We start from the raw sequence: 19,209 nt of genomic DNA, 5'->3' as shown, positions 1-19,209 counted from the left end.
AAACACAGGGCAAGTTCGACTCACAACCCTGTCTTGGTGAAATATCCAGAGGGAGCCCCAAGAGAACGCTCCAAGTTCCGACACTCTACTAGCAGATGCAAATGCCATAAGAAAGAGTATAAGCCATAAACCATGAAAGGGCTATCAAAACTAGTGGTTCACATGAAGGCCCCAGGAGGGCACGAAGAACCACTGCCAAATCCCAAGGAACCCCTAGGGGGGGGATAAAGGGAGGTAGAATTCAGAAAACACCCTTAAAAGGAGGATCTGGATACCAGAGTGGAGCAATTTCACATCCGAACCATCCTGACAGTGCAGAGACCCGCACTTTCAGGGATGCCAGGCGGAGGGCTAGACCCAAGCCAGTTGGAAGGAATGCCAGAACTTCTGGAAATCCTACACACCTGAGGATCGTAGCTACCGGTACAATACCATAAGAAATATGTATGCCACATTCTGAGGTAGATCCCAGCAAAACCTGTCCTACACGCTCCAAACATCCCGATGATGACAGAGCCAGAGAAGCCTTAGGACCACAGTACGGACACAGTCAAAGACAAACAATCCAGGTCCAGGGAAAGGCAAGGACCCTGAGACAACATGTCCGGATATTGAGGCAGCAGGAACGGAGTGTCGATGGAGAGACTCCGAAATTCTAAGTACCAGTGACGTCTGGGTCAATCTGGAGCCACCAGCAGGATAGTACCTCCATCTTGATTGAACTTCCGAAGAAGTTGAGGTGGAAGGGAGACCAGAGGTAACAGGTACACAAAAAGGACCACTTTACTGACAACGCGTCACCGAAGGTTACTTCAGGACCTCTAGTTCTGGACCCTAACATTGGCAGTATGTGATAGTCAGGAGGCCATGAGGCCCACCTCTGGGAGGCCCCCTCTGCTCACTAGGAGTTGAAACCTCTCTTGGAAAAAAGACTAGCCCCCAGAATGCACATCGAGATGGCTGAGGAAGTCCACTTCCCAATGGAGAACTCCCAGAATGAGCACTGCAGAGATGGCCGGGAGGAGACCCTTGGTCTGTGTCAGAATGTGTGACACTTCCGTCATTGCTGCCCAACTACGAGTGTCTCCTAGATGTAAGCCACTGTTGTGACATTGTCAGACTGAACCTAAGTTGATTGGCAGGGCGGAATCGACAGACGTCCAACTGCCCCGAAAGGAGTGCGGACCAGTCACTGCACCCCAGAGACTGGCTTCCATAGTAAGGATTACCCTAGAGGAGATGGCCATAGCCACCCAGATAGAGCTCCTAGAACAGAGATCCTATGGAGAAACCCGTTCCATCAGGAGAGGCTCAGTTTTTGCAAAGACCTGGAATGGAACTAAGCATATTCCACCCTTCCGAAGGTAGACACCCTGGATTCCAGAACCCGCATTACAGAGTGTAATGACACGTGTCGACTGTGGAGACATCTGCGCACTCGAAGTTGAAGAGTGGAGCTCTTGTCTAACGTCAGAAGGATTCTCCGATTCTGAGAATCCAGCAGGGCTCCCAGATGAATCATACCCAATGGTTAACTGGAAATGGCCTTAAAGTACATTGGTGATCCTGTTAAGCACAGGAGGTCATCCGGATACAGGAGCATAAAAGCCATAAATCTGGTAAACCCTGGTGGGGCTGTGGACAGTCCAGAGCCCGAAAATTGAAAGAGTTGCTGTGGCACAGCAAACCTGAGCTAACGCTGATGAGAGGGCTCTATAGGTACCTGTAGGTTCGTGTCCTAAATATCCAGCGACACCATAAAGTCACCAGGTTCTATAGCTCGGATGATGAAGCGTAGGGGTTCCCTCCTGAACCGAGGTGCCTTTAGGAATTGGTTCAGGGATTTGAGATAGAGGAAAGGCCAATGAAGACCATTCTGCCTCTGCCCCAAAAAGAAATTAGAATAACCAGTACCTCGCTGAGATAGTGGGGCTGGCATAATTACCCCTGCTTACCGCAAGGACTGTATAGCTTTCTGAACTTGTAAGGCCTTGTTCGGGGCTGAAGAAGAGCCTGTGTAGCAAAGCATGTGGGGAGGCCATCTGAGCAATGAGAGGGCGTACCCATGAGAGACTTCAACTCTTAACCAAGCATCTGTGGTGACTCGACACCAGCACTGGGCGAACTGAAAAAGTCGGTATCTCATTCTGGGATCCCCCAGATGAAGACCTGTCCCGTCAGGCTGTAGGTTTAGAAGCAGTGTGTCTGGATGTCCAGGTCTGCTCGGTACCGGGTATGGTGGCCCTCGTGGAGGCAGACAGCCTAGGAAAAGACTGTCCTTTAGGCTTTCCCTGAGGACAAAAAGACTCAATAGATTGGGAATAGCTGAAGGTGGAAATTTGCCGAGTGATACTGAAAATGTTGCTACAATCTTGTCAAGGTCAGGACCAAACAAGATCTGCCCATTATAGGGTATCCATTTTAAGGCCTATCTTGGAGTCCACCTCTGCCTTCCATGAGCACAGCCATAGGGTATGGCGGCGAATACAGTCACATCCGTAACCCTGAAGGTTAGGAGACTGGCATCCGATGTAGTTACACCAACATATGAAACTGCATTTTAAATGTGAGCAACAAAAAGGCATCTGATCCCCTGAAGTTTTTGAAGGAAAAGGCTCTGCAAATGCTGCAAGCCCAGCTATAGCCAAGGTTGGAGGGGCAACAACCCCTGAAAGCGAGTATATTGATTTCAGGCAAAGTTACCACCTACGGATCCATAGAATCTGTCCGAGCAAGGATGGGAGGCGTAGTAGCGCTCTTAATCAGACGAGATTCATGAGAATCCACCCCAAGAGGTGATTCCTATTACTTGCAATGATCCTCAGGGAATGGGAAACATGAGGCCAAACGCTCTTGTGATACCGCTTATCTAGCGACAGCCAGACTCCCGCCATGTGATCCACCCGCTGGTCAGAGAGGGGGAAAACAGCCGAAGACACTTTAATTCTTAAACTGAGGGTGATATGATTTAGGTGCAGGTTCGACAAAAAAGAAACGACAGCCACCCAGGGTGGCTGTTGTGGTAGTCCCTGCAAGGGAAATGACAGACTGTTGTGATACCTGAGGGCATTTGAAAATCCCCGGTAGGGAGCGATAGTCTGTGTCACAGGGGTAAACCGCAAGAACTGCGAGATACCCTGAGAGGGAAGGGTAGAATGTTGAAGCAACACCAAGTGGGTTACAACTGTGGGGGCCGCCAGGCGATCCGCAATGGAGGCCAGGGTCTTGAGAAACAAACTGCCCAAGGGGGATCCTGTAAGGGGCCTGGCGCCTCATACATAAACCTTTCAGTGTCAAATCCTCCGTACTCACACCTGCAGCACATGGCTGGCAGGATAGCAAAAATGGGTGCAGTATCGTGCTCTATATCCTGGGCAGACATATCAGACTAACCACCATCGTGGAAATATCAAGCAGCGCTATACTGGTCCTGACTGGCACTAAGATTAGCTGCAGGGACCCATTATCAGCGTATGCAACACACAGTTCCATCTAAAATATGGTAACGTGCAGCACGCAACAGTATGTGGCAAACCTCACAAATATTGACAAGTATATATATGTGATGTCTCAGAACCACCCTAAGTACACCTGTATTAGGGCAGATTGTAAAGAAAAGGGATAGATATACAACGACAGGTGAAAGAATAAAGCACATACAATGCAGAAATATATATACATAAACATTACATATAATATACTGCAAATGTCGCTACATTCAACTGCACAGATTCAGTGTCTGGGAAGGCTATAGCGCTGTGTACACTGACCTAAATGGGGAGGTACGCAGGAGGACTGGACTCACTGTCATCCTTGGAGTTCTGTGCTGCACCTTAGAGGAAATGGCCACCTAGAGACCTCAGAGGAAGCAGCTCAGGGACGCTAGACCATGCGCTGGAAATGCGCGCTGAGCTGAGGGGAGGAGCCGCTAGACAGGGAAGGCTGCCTCCCCTGGCTAGCAATTAACCCCCGGGACGTCGGTTCCTGCTGCCGGAATAACACCCTGGTGGTCTAGCGGTCACACGGGGCATGCCTCTGCAGAGAGGGAGCCCGCCGCTGCTGCTAGCGCTTACGGTCTGTCCCCAGAGACCCAGGGCAGGAGACAGCGGTGACCCACGATCTTACCTGTCCCCGTCGATCCGGCTGCAGCCTTGGGATACCTCCAGAGCCCAGCTAGTACAGACTCTGGGGTCCCGCTGCGATGCCCAGATCTGTACGGACGTCGCGACGCCGTCAGGGTGTAGGAGCAGCAGCTTGGACGTCCAATGGACAGTCTGATGCTGCCGCTCTGAAGAGTTCCAAAATGAAATAAAAATGTACCCAACTCAAATAAATAAAAGATTAGGGGCTGTTATGCAGCCCCCTCTGCGCATAAAGGTGACCCAGCTCCGGCCGGGCACCAACTAAAACTGAGGTGCCTCTGGCTTGGGGGCAGGTTTATAGGGAGAGTGGACCCAGTGCATCCTGGGAGCTGAAAGCTTTAACTGCGTGGTGCCCGGATTTGGTTCCCAACATGTACTCCAAGGTCAACCCTGTGGACCCCCTATGGACAATGAAGGAGAAATATTCTTATTGCATTGCATCTCTGGGTTATAGTTCTTGTGTCTCTGAATTGATGACAGTGAAAGGACTTGGAGCTTTGTTAGATTTCCTTCTAGAAATCGTTATCATAGAATACAAACAATAAAATGATTGTCACCTATGCTCCAATATGAATGTCTATAAACCTGAACTGTTAGGGTGCCTTCAGGGCAGAGTCCAGGAAACATTGGGCCTGATTCAGAGCCACTCGTAAGCGGCAGCTCGTTCGCTCCAAGCGATGTTTGCCCAACTGCGCATGCGTACGGATCGTTATACGCATGCGGAAACCAGTCAGTGCGGCCGAAATTCATGTGCTCGCAAAATAGCGAATGCCTGATAATTTGAGTGACAGGATGAGGCGTATGTGGGTGGTAACAGGGGAAGGTGCTTGAAAACGGGGGGTGGAGATCCGAACGCAGGCGTGCTTAAAGGTCAAAACGGGCGTTTTAAGGGTGTGCATAATTAATACAGCAGCATCATTGACCACGTCACTGGGTTATTTTATAGCCAGAACTGCTCGCAAGATTGTGGTAGGAAAAACCAACCCCAAGAATAGCGAGCAGCTCATACTCTGGTCGATGTACTCGATTAATCTAATAAATAGCGGACATGACGTAGGATGCGAGCAGACAGGGGGCGTAGTTTCCCAAAAAACGACCGCAAGTTTTGTTCGCTCGTTCAGACCTAGAGGCGTGAACAGACCGCAAACAGCGAACGGTTCATTTGAATAGCCACCCCTATTTTCTGGACGAGCGAGCGCAAATAGCGACCGGCTCTGAATAAGGCCCATTGTTCTGGGCCTCTCTCAAAATTCCTCAGATTTATTACTAGCTGAGGGCCGGATTCATTACCGATGGCAACTGCGATTACGCAGTCAGCCGATTGTTGTGAATTGCGCGAACTGGCCACTGCGATCAGGACTGCGATCACAGCGTCTACACAGACCCATCGCAGAGTGAATGACAGGAAGTACCGTTTGGGGGGTGGTCAGCGAAACTCAGGCGTGCCAGTGCATTTGAACACCATTGCAGGGGCGTGCATAGGTTATCCACTGCGACGCCGTACGCAGCCCGAGCTCTCATAGCGTGCATGGAAGTTAGCAATTCCTGAGTAAGGTCAGAGCTTGTGCAAGTGTGCGTGAGGCTGCGATTGTACCGAAGGTTTCTCAGTCTTGCTAAACATTACGGATGTGTGTAAGGTAAAGTGGGCGTCCTTATGTTATGCTCCGAGGGCGTAGGAATCCGTAATGAATCAGGACCCGAGTCTTCCACTACACGAGAAACTCCATTTTGAACGAGAAAATCAGCCCCTGAGATCTAGGGGTAAATTTACTAGAGGACAATTTTAATCAATTTAAATCGATGATGTGTTCCAGGGACTAAATTGCACATTTACTAACATCTGAAATTCAATATAAAAAATAGTCTGTTAGTAAATATGCAATTTAGTCCCTGGAACACATATATTTAAAAAAAAAAATTTTTTAATCTCCACAGTAATTCAATTAAATGCAAACAGGACTAGTTTTTCTCATACCGCATATAGGTGCACAGGAGATCAAACAACGCTGAAGGTACCACACACGGCGCATAAGTGCGCCACATCCCACCGAAGCGAATTCCCCCTTCCCCTCCATGTTTGAGAGAGGTCTTCCTAAGTGACAAAGGATTCTATCATGTAGGAAATAAGTACAGGATGAGTCTCCCATATCCAAAATGCTTGGGACCAGGGGTATTTTGGATATCGGAATATTTGCATACCATAATGAGATATCTTGGGAATGGGACCGAAATCTAAACACAGAATGCATTTATGTGTTATATACACCTTATACTCACTGCAGGTAATTTTATACAATATTTGTAATAATTTTGTGCCTTTAACAAAGATTGTGTACCTTGAACCATCAAAAAGCAAAGACTGTATTTCGGAATATTTGGGTATGGAAGATTCACTCTGTACTTTATGTTGTTTTGGAGGCTTTTTCCTTTAGTCTGAGAATTTCACTACTTAACTAATACACCATATTTTTATCAGAAAATAAGTCACTGCAAGCTGCACAGATTTTATTTTGTTGCGACTTCCCATCTTTCATCTTAGGTCCTATAAGAATACTGAAAGGAAGACACAGTCAGTGGCCTAAACTGTGGAATATCCGCACACGATATCCAAACAGCCCTAACACAGGGGGCTTACATTGAGAGGGTTTCCATTGTTGGGGTCGGTCTTGGGCTTCATCCTGCAATCTGTACAAGGATCAGTACACAGAAGATGGGGATGCTCTGGATCAGTTATCAGACTGTCCGGGGCTCTCCAAATGGCGCGGCGTGTGTATCGGCTTTGATTCAAGCACGCATTTCTTTAACGTTTACAACTAGATCTGCTCCAGGACAAAGACAGCCACCCCGTCCTTGGCATGCAGCGATGGACGGTTCTAATGAGAGAAGATGCTCCAACACAGGAAAACCAAACTAATCACTAATACCCCTTTCAAGACAGAGAAAAGGACCAGAGAATTTGCCTGGGCAAGCCGGGTGAACCCAGGTCCTTTTTCTGTGTGAAAGGGTCAACCCAGGTCAAAAACAGGAGATATGGTAAGAACTTACCTTTGTTATCTCTGTTTCTACAAAGTCCTTAGGGTCCACAGGGATACCTTGGGGTATAGGGCTTGGCTCCAGCCATGGGCACCACAGAGTTAAAGATTTCCTCCCAGGATGCACCGGGCACCCCTCCTATACCCCACCCCCAGGTCAAGGCACCTCAGTTTTAGTATCAAGCCATAGGCCGGGAGGGAGGAAAAAGGAAGAAGAAAGTCTAGAATACACAAGATTCACATTCTCATAGAAAAGGGAGACAGAAACTGGTGACCAGAACAACACCCTACGGAAACACAGGGCGTCAGGGCGGGCGCCCTGTGGACCCTAAGGACTTCGTAGAAACGGAGATAACAAAGGTAAGTTCTTACCATATCTTCTGTTTTCTACCTCAGGGTCCTTAGGGATCCACAGGGATACCTTGGGGATGTCCCAAAGCAGTATCCTTGAAGGGAGGGGACACTCCTGTGCAGAGAGGAGAATCCGCCGCCCGAAGGAAGCATCCTGAGAAGCAAATGTGTCAAAGCGTAATGCTTGACAAAAGTATGGACAGAGGACCACGTGGCCGCCTTACAAAGCTGAAGAGCTGAGGCACCACGTCAAGCTGCCCACGAAGGTCCCACAGATCTTGTAGAATGAGCTTTCACAGAGGGTGGCACTGGAAGTCCCTCATGAGTGTATGCCTCAGAAAATCGACAAGCAGATCCAGCGTGCCAAAGTCTGTTTATTGGCAGGCCAACCCCTCTTATGAAATCCATAAAGGACAAACAAAGAGTCCGATTTTCTCAAAGAACTGGTACGGTCCACGTAAATCCGCAGAGCCCGTACCACATCCAAAGAAGCCTCACCAGCTGTGAGATCAGATGAATTAAAGGCTGGGACCACAATTTCCTCATTAATGTGGAAACTAGACACCACTTTAGGAAGGAATTTGGGACGGGTACGAAGTACCGCCCTATCCGAATGAATAATTAGAAAAGGGGGACGACACGAAAGAGCCCCCAAATCCGACACCCTTCTGGCTGAATAAATAGCCAAAAGGAACACTGTCTTTGCCGTAAGCCATTTCAGATCCACAGAACCCAGAGGTTCAAATGGAGGATCCTGTAGCGCCTTCAGGACCACAGCCAGATCCCATGGAGCTACCGGATGGACATAGGGAGGCTGGATGCGAAGGACACCCTGCATAAAGGTACGGATATCAGGCCGCGTAGCAATCCTTCGTTGAAACAAAACCGACAGGGCAGAAACATGCACCTTCAGTGAAGCAAGGCGTAGACCTAAATCCAAGCCTGCCTGAAGGAAAGCCAACACTCTCGATATTCTAAACTCGCGAGGATCGTACGCTTTAGGGCGACACCACTCAAAATAGGTATGCCACACCCTGTGGTAAATTCTAGCTGAAGCCGGCTTACGAGCATCTAACATGGTATTGACCACTGCTCTAGAGAAACCCTTGAACCTCAAGAGGGAAGTCTCAAGAGCCACGCCGTCAAAGATAGCCGACTCAGGTCCGGGTAGAGACAAGGACCCTGAGATAATAGGTCCGGCCTCTGAGGTAACAGCCAAGGAGTGTCGATGGATAAACACTGGAGATCCGAGTACCAACGCCTTCTGGGCCACCAGCAGGATCTTGCCTCCTTCCTGCCTGAAGTTTCGAATTACTTGAGGCAGCAGGGAGAATGGAGGAAACAGGTACGCGAATTGGAAGTTCCATCGTGCCGACAGAGCGTCCACCAGGAGAGCTCCTGCGTCTCTTGTTCGGGATCCGTACGCCCACAGCTTGCGGTTGTGTCTGGAGGCCATGAGGTCTATTTTGGGAAGACCCCACTTGTCCACCAGGAGTTGGAACACCTCCTGGTGAAGAGACCATTCCCCTGGGTGTACATCGTGGCGGCTGAGGAAGTCCGTCTCCCAGTTGAGCACACCCGGAATGAAGACGGCCGAAATGGGCGGAAGATTGCCTTCTGCCCAAGTCAGAATGCGGGACACCTCCCTTAGAGCTGCTTGGCTTCGAGTTCCTCCCTGATGATTTAGGTAAGCCACCGTGGTGGCGTTGTCTGACTGAACCTGCACAGGTTATCCCAGCAGAAACGGTCTTGCATGCTGCAGAGCCCTGAACACTGCTCGAATTTCCAATATATTGATTGGCAGGTCCTATTCCTCTGACGTCCACCGGCCCTGGAAGACGTGTGGGCCTGTCACAGCGCCCCAGCCCCGAAGGCAGGCATCCGTTGTTAGAAGGACCCAATCCGAAATCCAAAACGGACGTCCCCTGCTGAGATGAGACTTTTGTAACCACCACGTCGAAGACAAGCGCACTTCCGGAGTGAGCCTGATCATCTGCGTCTTTATTCGACTGGGATTTCTGTCCAATCTGGACAGGATCAACATTTGTAGAGGCCTGGAATGGAACTGGGCATACTCCACCATGTCGAACATTGACACCATGGAACCCAGTAACTTCATTGCTGAGAGAAGAGACACTCGGCGACTGCTTAGAACATTGTGTATCTTGGACTGCAACCGGGCTATCTTTTCCTCCGTCAAGAAAATCCTCTGTTGCTGAGAGTCCAACAATGCCCCGAGATGGACCATTCTCTGAGAAGGAATTAGAGAGGACTTCTTCCAATTCACTATCCAGCCGTGAGCCTGCAATACAAATATTGTCAGTTGTAGATGGCTGCAAAGGACTTGTGGCGACCCTGCCAACAACAGAAGGTCGTCCAAGTAAGGTAACAGACGAACTCCCTGCAACCGCAGGTGTGCCGCCATGACCGCCATTACTTTTGTGAACACCCGGGGAGCCGTGGAAAGGCCAAACGGTAGAGCCTGAAACTGGTAATGGAGGTCCGACACTGTAAATCTGTGGTAACGCTGATGAACCCTGGCAATGGGGATATGCAGGTAAGCATCCTGAATATCCAGGGACACCATAAAATCCCCAGGCTGCATAGCTAAAACAATAGAACGCAGAGTCTCCATTCAGAACCGAGGGACCCTTAAAAACTTGTTCAGGGACTTGAGGCTGAGTATAGGTCGGTATGATCCATTTGGTTTTTGAACCAGAAAAATATGAGATATGGTAAGAACTTACCTTTGTTATCTCTATTTCTACGAAGTCCATAGGGTTCCACAGGATACCTTGGGGTATAGGTGTGACGTCAGTCATCGAGCACCAAAGAGTTAAGCTTTCAGCCTCCCAGGATGCACTAGGGTCCCCCTCCTATACCCCGCCCCCGAGCCAAGGCACCTCAGTTAGTTACCAAGCCATAGGCCGGAGGAGGAGAAGGAAGAGAGAGAAAGAAGATCTGGATACACACAAGAATCACACTCTCACCAGAGGGAGACGGAAAAACCGGTGACCAGACTAAAGCCCATCTGTAGCACAGGTGCGACAGGGCGGGAGTCCTGTGGAACCCTATGGACTTCGTAGAAAGAGAGATAACAAAGGTAAGTTCTTACCATATCTCATATTTTCTACTTCAGGGTCCATAGGGTAGCCACAGGATACCTTGGGGATGTCCCAAAGCAGTATCCTTTAAGAGTGGGGACGCTCCTGTGCTGAAAGGAGAATCCGCTGCCCGAAGGAAGCATCCTGAGAGGCGAAGGTGTCAAACCTGTAATACCTCACGAGGGTATGGACAGAGGACCACGTAGCAGCCTTGCAGATCTGGACTGCAGAGGCACCACGTCGAGCTGCCCACGAAGGACCCACAGACCTAGTGGAATGAGCCTTCAAAGAAGGAGGAACCGGCAGACCTTCATGAAGATAAGCTTCAGAAATAGCAATATGGATCCAGGCTGCCAAAGTTTGCTTTGAAGCAGGCCAACCCTTTTTACGGAAGCCATAGAGGACAAACAAGGCGTCCGACTTCCTAAACGAAGAAGTGCAGTCAACATAAGTCCTTAAGGCCCGCACAACATCCAAAGTGGCCTCACCCACTGAAAGACCAGGTAAGTTAAAGGCCGGAACAACTATTTCCTCATTAACATGAAACTGGGAAACAACTTTGGGAAGAAATTCAGGCCGAGTGCGGAGCACTGCCCTGTTCCCATGAAAAATCAAGAAAGGAGGTCTACTAGAGACCCCCTAAATCAGAAACACGTCTGGCCGAAGCTATGGCCAGAAGGAAAACAGTCTTAGCTGTTAGCCATTTAAGATCCACTGAGCCCAGTGGTTCAAACGGCGGTCCCTGGAGAGCCCTCAGGACCACAGCCAAATCCCAAGGCGCCTCAGTTGGAACAAAGGGCGGCTGAATGCGGAGAACACCTTGCATAAAGGTGCGCAGATCCGGGATTGTAGCAATACTACGGTGAAACCAGACAGATAGGGCCGAAACCTGTACCTTCAAAGAAGCAAGGCGAAGCCCATGATCTAGTCCCGCTTGTAGGAAGGCAAGTATCCTAGACAGACGAAACTCCCGCGGTGCATAACCTCTCGGATGACACCATTGGAAGAACGTATGCCACACGCGATGGTATATCCTCATGGACGACGGTTTCCGAGCTCGCAACATGGTACACACCACAGAGCTGGAAACCCCCCTGGACCTCAACATGGCTGTCTAAACAGCCACGCCGTCAAAGACAGCCGAGCCAGGTCCGGGTGAAGACAAGGACCCTGCGACAGAAGGTCCGGTCGTAGCGGCAACCGCAGAGGACTGTCCACGGACAGACCCTGAAGGTCTGAGAACCAGCGCCGCCTGGGCCACGCGGGAGCTATCAACAGGAGCGTCCCTCCTTCCTGTTTGAATTTCCGGATTACCCGTGGAAGAAGGGAATCCGGAGGAAACAGGTATGCGAACCGGAACGTCCACCGGACGGACAGAGCATCCACCAGAGACGCCTCTTCGTCTCTTGTGCGAGACCCGTACACCGGCAACTTGTTGTTGCGCCGGGACACCATGAGGTCGATCTCTGGAAGACCCCACCTGTCCACCAGCAGTTGAAAAACGTCCGGGTGCAGGGACCATTCCCCCGGATGAACGTCCTGGCGACTTAGAAAGTCCGCCTCCCAATTTAGCACTCCTGGGATGAAGACCGCTGATATGGCCGGAAGATTGCGCTCCGCCCATACCAGGATCCGAGACACCTCTACGAGAGCTGCCCGACTTCGGGTTCCTCCTTGTCTGTTTATGTAGGCCACGGTGGTAGCGTTGTCCGACTGGACCTGCACCGGGCGACCCTGGAGAACCCGATGTGCCTGCTGGAGAGCACTGAAGACCGCACGGAGTTCCAAGATAATTATTGGAAGCTCCGCTTCTGTCGGCATCCACCTGCCCTGGAACAAGTGTGGACCCGAAACTGCTCCCCAGCCCCGAAGACTGGCGTCCGTTGTCAACAGGACCCAATTTGGAACCCAGAACGGACGTCCCTTGCTGAGATGGGTCGTCTGCAACCACCAGGCAAGGGACAGGTGAACCTCTGGGGAGAGCACTATCATCTGGGACTTTAGAGACTGAGGCAGCCCGTTCCACTTGGACAGGATCAGGTGCTGCAGAGGTCTGGAGTGAAACTGGGCATATTCTACCATGTCGAACACCGACACCATGGAGCCCAGTAACCTCATCGCCGAGTGTAGAGACACCCGGCGGCTGTGCAGACAACTGCGCACCCTCGACTGTAAAGCAGAGATCTTTTCCTCCGTCACAAAGATCCTTTGCTGTCCCGAGTCCAATAAGGCTCCGAGGTGCAGAATCCGCCGAGACGGGATTAGAGTGGACTTCTGCCAGTTGATTAACCAGCCGTGCCGTTGCAGCAGCGCAATGGTCAGGTCCAAGTGGCGTAGAAGGCGCTCTGGAGATCCTGCCACTAATAACAGGTCGTCCAAGTACGGCAACATGCGGACTCCCTGCAGCCGCAGAGAAGCCGCCATGACCGCCATCACCTTAGTGAACACACGCAGTGCTGTCACCAGGCCAAAAGGTAACGCCCGAAACTGAAAGTGGTCGCTGCGGATTGCAAACCTGAGGAACTGTTGATGGCACAAAAGAATAGGGACATGCAGGTAAGCGTCCTGTATGTCCAATGACACCATGTAGTCCCCAGGTTCCAGCGCCAGAATGATGGACCGTAGGGTCTCCATCCGAAACTTCGGCACCCGCAAAGACTTGTTGAGAGCTTTAAGGTTGAGAATCGGACGATACGACCCATTGGGTTTCTGCACCAAAAAAGATTTGAATAGAAACCCTGGCACCTCTGGGAGAATGGAACAGGCACTATAACTCCAGCTTGGAGCATAGTGTGCAAGACCTTCCGCAGCTCCGTGGCCTTGTTCCGGTCTGATGGTAGACCCGTGGTGAAGAATCGAGCCGGGGGTCTGTGCCGGAAAGAGAGGGCGTACCCGTGGGAGACCACCTCGAGAACCCAAGTGTCTGTCGTTGTGACCGACCAACACCGGGCGAACTGCAGCAGGCGGCCTCCCACTTTGGGATCCCCCAACGGGAGGCCCGGACCGTCAGGCCGCAGGCTTGTCATCAGGCTTAGGGGCCGGACGTCTGGTACTCCATGCCTGCTTCCGGGGCTTGGCCGATTTTTTGGGACCAGCCTGTCGGGGAAAAGACTGTGGTTTGGGCCTGCCCTGGGCCCTATAAGACCGAAAGGACGATGGTCCTGAACCAGAAGGAACCGCGGCCGACGGGAGACATGCCGATTTGGCTGCTGCCAGCGTGGCCACAATCTTGTCCAGATCTGAACCGAAGAGAACTTCTCCGTTAAAGGGCAACGCCTCCAAACCCTTTTTGGAGTCAGCGTCCGCCTTCCAGGATCGCAACCACAAGGTGCGACGAGCAGCCACCGCTGCTGAAGAAATTCGAGACACCAGTGTGCTAATGTCTAAGGCCGCCTCGTTGATATCGAATCACGGAGATTACCAATCAACTCCGTTTGTTCGGCCGGACAGTCGGAATCAAAGGACGCCTCCAATGAATCCGCCCAGCGCTCCATCGCTCTGGCAACCCAGCAAATGGCCATAGCCGGCCGCGCTGCCCCCCCTGCAAGGGAATAAGCGGACTTCAGGCAGATCTCCACCTTGCGGTCCGTAGCATCCTTAAGGGAGGACATGGATGGCATGGGTAATGTGGCACTACGGACAAGACGTGTCACATGAGAATCCACCTGTGGAGGGGATTCCCACTTAGCAAAATAATTATCCGCAAACGGATAAGCCACTGTCAGGAGCCTCTGCGGCTGGTATCGCTTGCCAGGCTGTTTCCACGCCTCCTCTAAATGGTCCATTAACTGACCCGAAAGAGGAAAGACTGTGGCGTCACCCTTCACATCCTTAAAAAAGGCATACTTGGATTTAGCAGCTGGGGGAACTTCGTCTTCAATCACCAAGGCTGTGCGGACTGCCCGGATAAGTCCAGGAATATATACCTTGGACCTAGCGTCAGCGTCCTTCGTATGGAGAGGTTCCTGATCGTAAGGATCCAGAATCTCCCCATCATCAGACGTCCCTTCGTCATCCTCATAAGGAGCAGACAGACGCCACCGGCCGTTTATGTGGCCGCATCACAGTCTCCCCCTGCAACACATCCGACAAGTGCTGTACAGAACTCGTCAGGGAGTTAACCCACGCCGGCTCCTGAGAAACCGGGAGAGGAGAAATAGGGAGACTGCGGGGTACCACCAATTGTCTTGGGAAACCCTGCATGGGTGACGACACCACTGACTGCTGGGACAAACCCATCTGTGTAAACACGGGCTGCGGAGCTAACTGGCCCACTAAGGTTGTAAGTGCCTGAGCGAAACAAGCCCAGGGCGGCTCCTGTACCGGTGCTGTAAGCGTAATAGGCCGCGCCATTGACAAACACTGCCGGCAGAGGCCCTCCGCGCTACCCTCCCCCTCTGCTAAAGGTACTTTACACGTAGCACACTGTAGCCAGAGAGGAAAATCACTTTCAGACATGATGGTACTAAGTATGTGACCCCTCTCACCAATTGTATTTTAAAGAGGTGAGAGACCACCCTGCAGCACCGCACCGCAAGGGCTTAGCAGAAAGAACAGGGACAGTAATAAAGCTGACAGTCAGAATAGAAGATACAGGCAGCAGCGCTAGCACAGTCACATACAATGCAAAGAAAATCAATTCCTGCACTAACCAGCGCTGATCACTCAACTACGCAGACACAGGGTCTGGTAGGACACAGCGCTGCATACACAGACCTGACCACAGCGGAGGAGAGGTATGCGGGGGGACCCAGACCAATATGCTTCCTTCCAGGCTTCCAGCAGCGTTCACCATGCGTTCAGGAAGATGGCCGCCGAGGAGCAGAGAGGAGGCTGGCCTGGGGGAGGAGCGCTGCCACAGGGCCAGTCGGCAGAGTGCAGAGAGGGCTGTGTGCAGCGGGGGAGGCGCCGGCTGTGAGACATGGAAGGCGCGCTCCCCTGGCATGCATTTAACCCCTGGGACGCCGCAGCGCTACCGCTCTGCTGCGGTCCGCTGTCCCAGGGGGGTAGTGGAAGCGCAGGTTCTTACCTGGCTCCACGCTGCAGCCAGTCCCCAGGGAGCCCCCTGCCTGGGGACTCTGGACCATGTAACAGCGGGGACCCACCGCGGGACCCCGCTGCTTACCTTGCTGTCCCCCTTGGATCCGGCCATGGTCCGGAACATCTGGGGTCACCGCTAGCTGTGACCCCAGATGCTCACCAGCATCCCCGGATCGGTACCGGCGTTCTGGTACCGGCGGGGGTGTAGGGAAGACAGCATGGACGTCAGGACTGACTGTCCATGCTGTACATCCAGATGTGCAGCCACAGCTGCATGCAGAAAAGCTTCAGGGGCTCTTCTTAGCCCCCACTCCAACAGGTGCACCCGACTCCTGCCGGGCACCAAACTAAACTGAGGTGCCTTGGCTCGGGGGCGGGGTATAGGAGGGGGACCCTAGTGCATCCTGGGAGGCTGAAAGCTTAACTCTATGGTGCCCGATGACTGACGTCACACCTATACCCCAAGGTATCCTGTGAATACCCTATGGACCCTGAAGTAGAAAAGGTTGGAGTAATATCTGGTCCCTCTCAGGGATAACGGAACAGGTTCTATTACTCCCATCTGAAGCATAGAACGCACCGACTCTTGGATTGCTAGAGCCTTCGTTGGATCTGAAAGACGTGCTGTTACAAAGAACTGATGAGGAGGCCTTCTGTGGAAGGAGAGGGCATATCCCTGAGATACCACCTCCCTTACCCAAGTGTCTGTGGTGGTTTTGAACCAACACTGGGCGTATTGCAGAAGTCGGCCTCCCACCTTGGGATCCCCCAAGGGGAGGCCCAACCCGTCAGGCTGAGGGTTTGTCGTCCGGCTTGGCAGCTGGACGTCTGGTACTCCAAACTTGCTTTTTGGTCTTAGCGGTCTTTTTGGGACCTGAAGGTCTCGGAAAAGACTGAACCCTAGATTTTCCCGGAGGGCGATAGGGCCAAAAGGACGGATTTTTAGACCCTGACGGAGTCGGGGCTGAGGGTAGACGCGCAGATTTGGCAGCCGCCAACGTGTTCACTGTTTTGTCCAAAGCTGGTCCAAACAGGACCTGCCCATTGTAGGGTAAGCATTCCAAGCCTTTCTTGGATTCAGCGTCCGCTCTCCACGAACGTAACCACAAGGAGCGTCGAGCGGCCACAGCCGCCGCAGAAATCCTAGAAGCAGGCTCAAATCCAAAGCTGCTTCGTTAATGTACGTAGCGGAATCCCGAAGGTTACCCACTAACATAACCTGTTCGCTGGTAGCCTCAGAAGCAAATGATGCTTCCAAAGCGTCCGCCCACCTTTCCATAGCCTGGGCCACCCAGCAGACAGCCATAGCTGGTCTAGATGCTCCTCCAGCAAGGGAATAGATAGACTTAAGGCACACCTCCACCTTACGGTCTGCAGTATCCGTCAGAGAAGACATAGACGGCATAGGCAAAGTTGCGCTCTTTACTAAGCGCGTAACGTGACAATCCACCTGAGGAGACTCCCATTTAGTGAAGTAATCTTCCGCAAAGGGATAAGTACGTGCCAGACGCTTGTGAGGTTGAAATCTTTTTCCCGCAGATTTCCAGGCCTCCTCCATGTGATCAACTAGCTGACCAGATAGAGGGAAAACTGCTGCAGCTCCTTTAACCTCTTTAAAATAAGCATGAGTAGGCACTGCAGGTAAGTTATCGTCAGTAATGACCATGGCCGCACGGACTGCCCGTATGAGGCCTAGATTGTAAATACTAGACTTAGCCCCTGCTTGAGGAGTGTCAGTGTCCGAAAAATCTACAATTTCGCCCTCATCAGACGACCCGGTCTTTTAGCAGGTCTGGATTGATCCTGCTGTGTGCTCCGCACCCCAGAATCAGACAAACCTGGGTCAGCCAGATTAAGGACCTGTTGGGGGGGGGAGGGGCACTGCATTACTATCGGTCCCGGAACTCCCAGAACAGGAGGCAGGACTACCGCCTGCTGTGCAAACCCCAATTGTGGAAAGGTAGGAGGGGCTGCAAGCCTATTTACAAGAACAGTCAGGGCTTGTGCAAAACAAGCCCAAGGTGGTTCCCGAGAGGTGCTGGGTACAGCAGAGTTACCAGGGACGGCCAAACATGCAGCACATAACCCATCCTGAAGTACCGCCCCCTCCCCCCCGCCTGCTTTACATCTGGAGCAGGAAAATAGGAGAGGTGCTCCTCTAACAGAGTCCTCACTGGACATAGTGGTATGTGACACTCCTCTCACAGAAATATATAAAACTGTGATGTAAATTCCTACCCTGACAGTACTGGCACTGAGAGGGCTGGTCAGGAGGAAGAGATAGGGATAGTAAAATGGCTGACAGGAGAAAGATCAGGTACACAGCGCTAGCACAGAGTCACATACCGTGCAGAAAAAAACCCTGCACTAAGTGCACTATCACATACACAGACTTACAGCCTGGCAGTGATAGCGCTACATACGCTGACCTTTACTGGAGGAGAGGTATGTAAGGGGCACCCCAGGCTCCGCACCCTTGTCACCCACAGCGTCTTCATAAAATGGCCGCCGGAGGATGAAGGGAGGCGGGCCTGCGGAAGTTCACTGCCTCAGCCCGCCAAAGCCTTAACAACAGTGATGGGGAGGAGCCTCCTGTGCGCTACAGGGAAGGCATCCTCCCCTGGCAGGCCATTAACCCCCCAGGATGCTGGAGCGTGTATCGCAACGCTCCAGCCCCGTATCCCTGGTGGTCTAGTGGAGAGCGCAGGCATCCGCTATACTGCCGTCCCCAGGGAGCCCCCAGCCCTGGGGACGCCGGACTGTGATTCAGCGGGTGCCTACCGCAGACGCCCGCTGCTTACCTTAAGTAGCCCACCGTACATCCGGCCACAGTCCAAGGCCCCCGGGGGTTCCGCTAGCTGGAACCCCCAAGAGCCCGCCGAGCTCCCCGGATCGCTACCGGTGGTCGGCGCCGGCGGGGGTGTCGGAGCGGTAGCATGGACGTCCGCTGGACAGTCCTATGCTACCGCTCTTGAAGATCTTCAGAGCCCACCTCTGCGATGACCGGCTCCCGGCCGGGCACCTACTGAAACTGAGGTGCCTTGGCCTGGGGGCGGGGTATAGGAGGGGGCCCCGTGCATCCTGGGAGGACATCTTTTAACTCTGTGGTGCCCATGGCTGGAGCCAAGACCTATACCCCAAGGTATCCCTGTGGATCCCTAAGGACCCTGAGGTAGAAATTAGAGATTTCACCCCGGGAGAGGCGGACTCTAACTCCTGAGGAGTACCGTTAAAGGGAAGGCCTTCAGGAGATTTGAACCAGGGGTTCCGCCATCACTGCCAGTAGTGAGATCAGCGTCTAACCCACTAAGCCACATGGGCTTCTCCTGTAAATGGTGTGAATTGGAGGGTGCAGACACCGCTGTACCCATAACCTGTACCATGGTGTCTAGAGACTTGGGTAACCCAGCCACCCAGGGAGGATGAGACCTGCGTGCCTCTGCTAACTGACGTTATGTCCGTCATAACTCCTACCATGTCAGCGGTTATGGAGGCGAGTTAGTAATCGTGGTATACAAGCATCACATAACTCGGATGCTT

This window comes from Taudactylus pleione, unplaced genomic scaffold (assembly GCF_031769625.1).
Source record: "Taudactylus pleione unplaced genomic scaffold, aTauple2 ptg000008l, whole genome shotgun sequence".
NCBI classification, from domain to species: Eukaryota; Metazoa; Chordata; class Amphibia; order Anura; family Myobatrachidae; genus Taudactylus; species Taudactylus pleione.
This window is presented reverse-complemented; position numbering follows the sequence as displayed.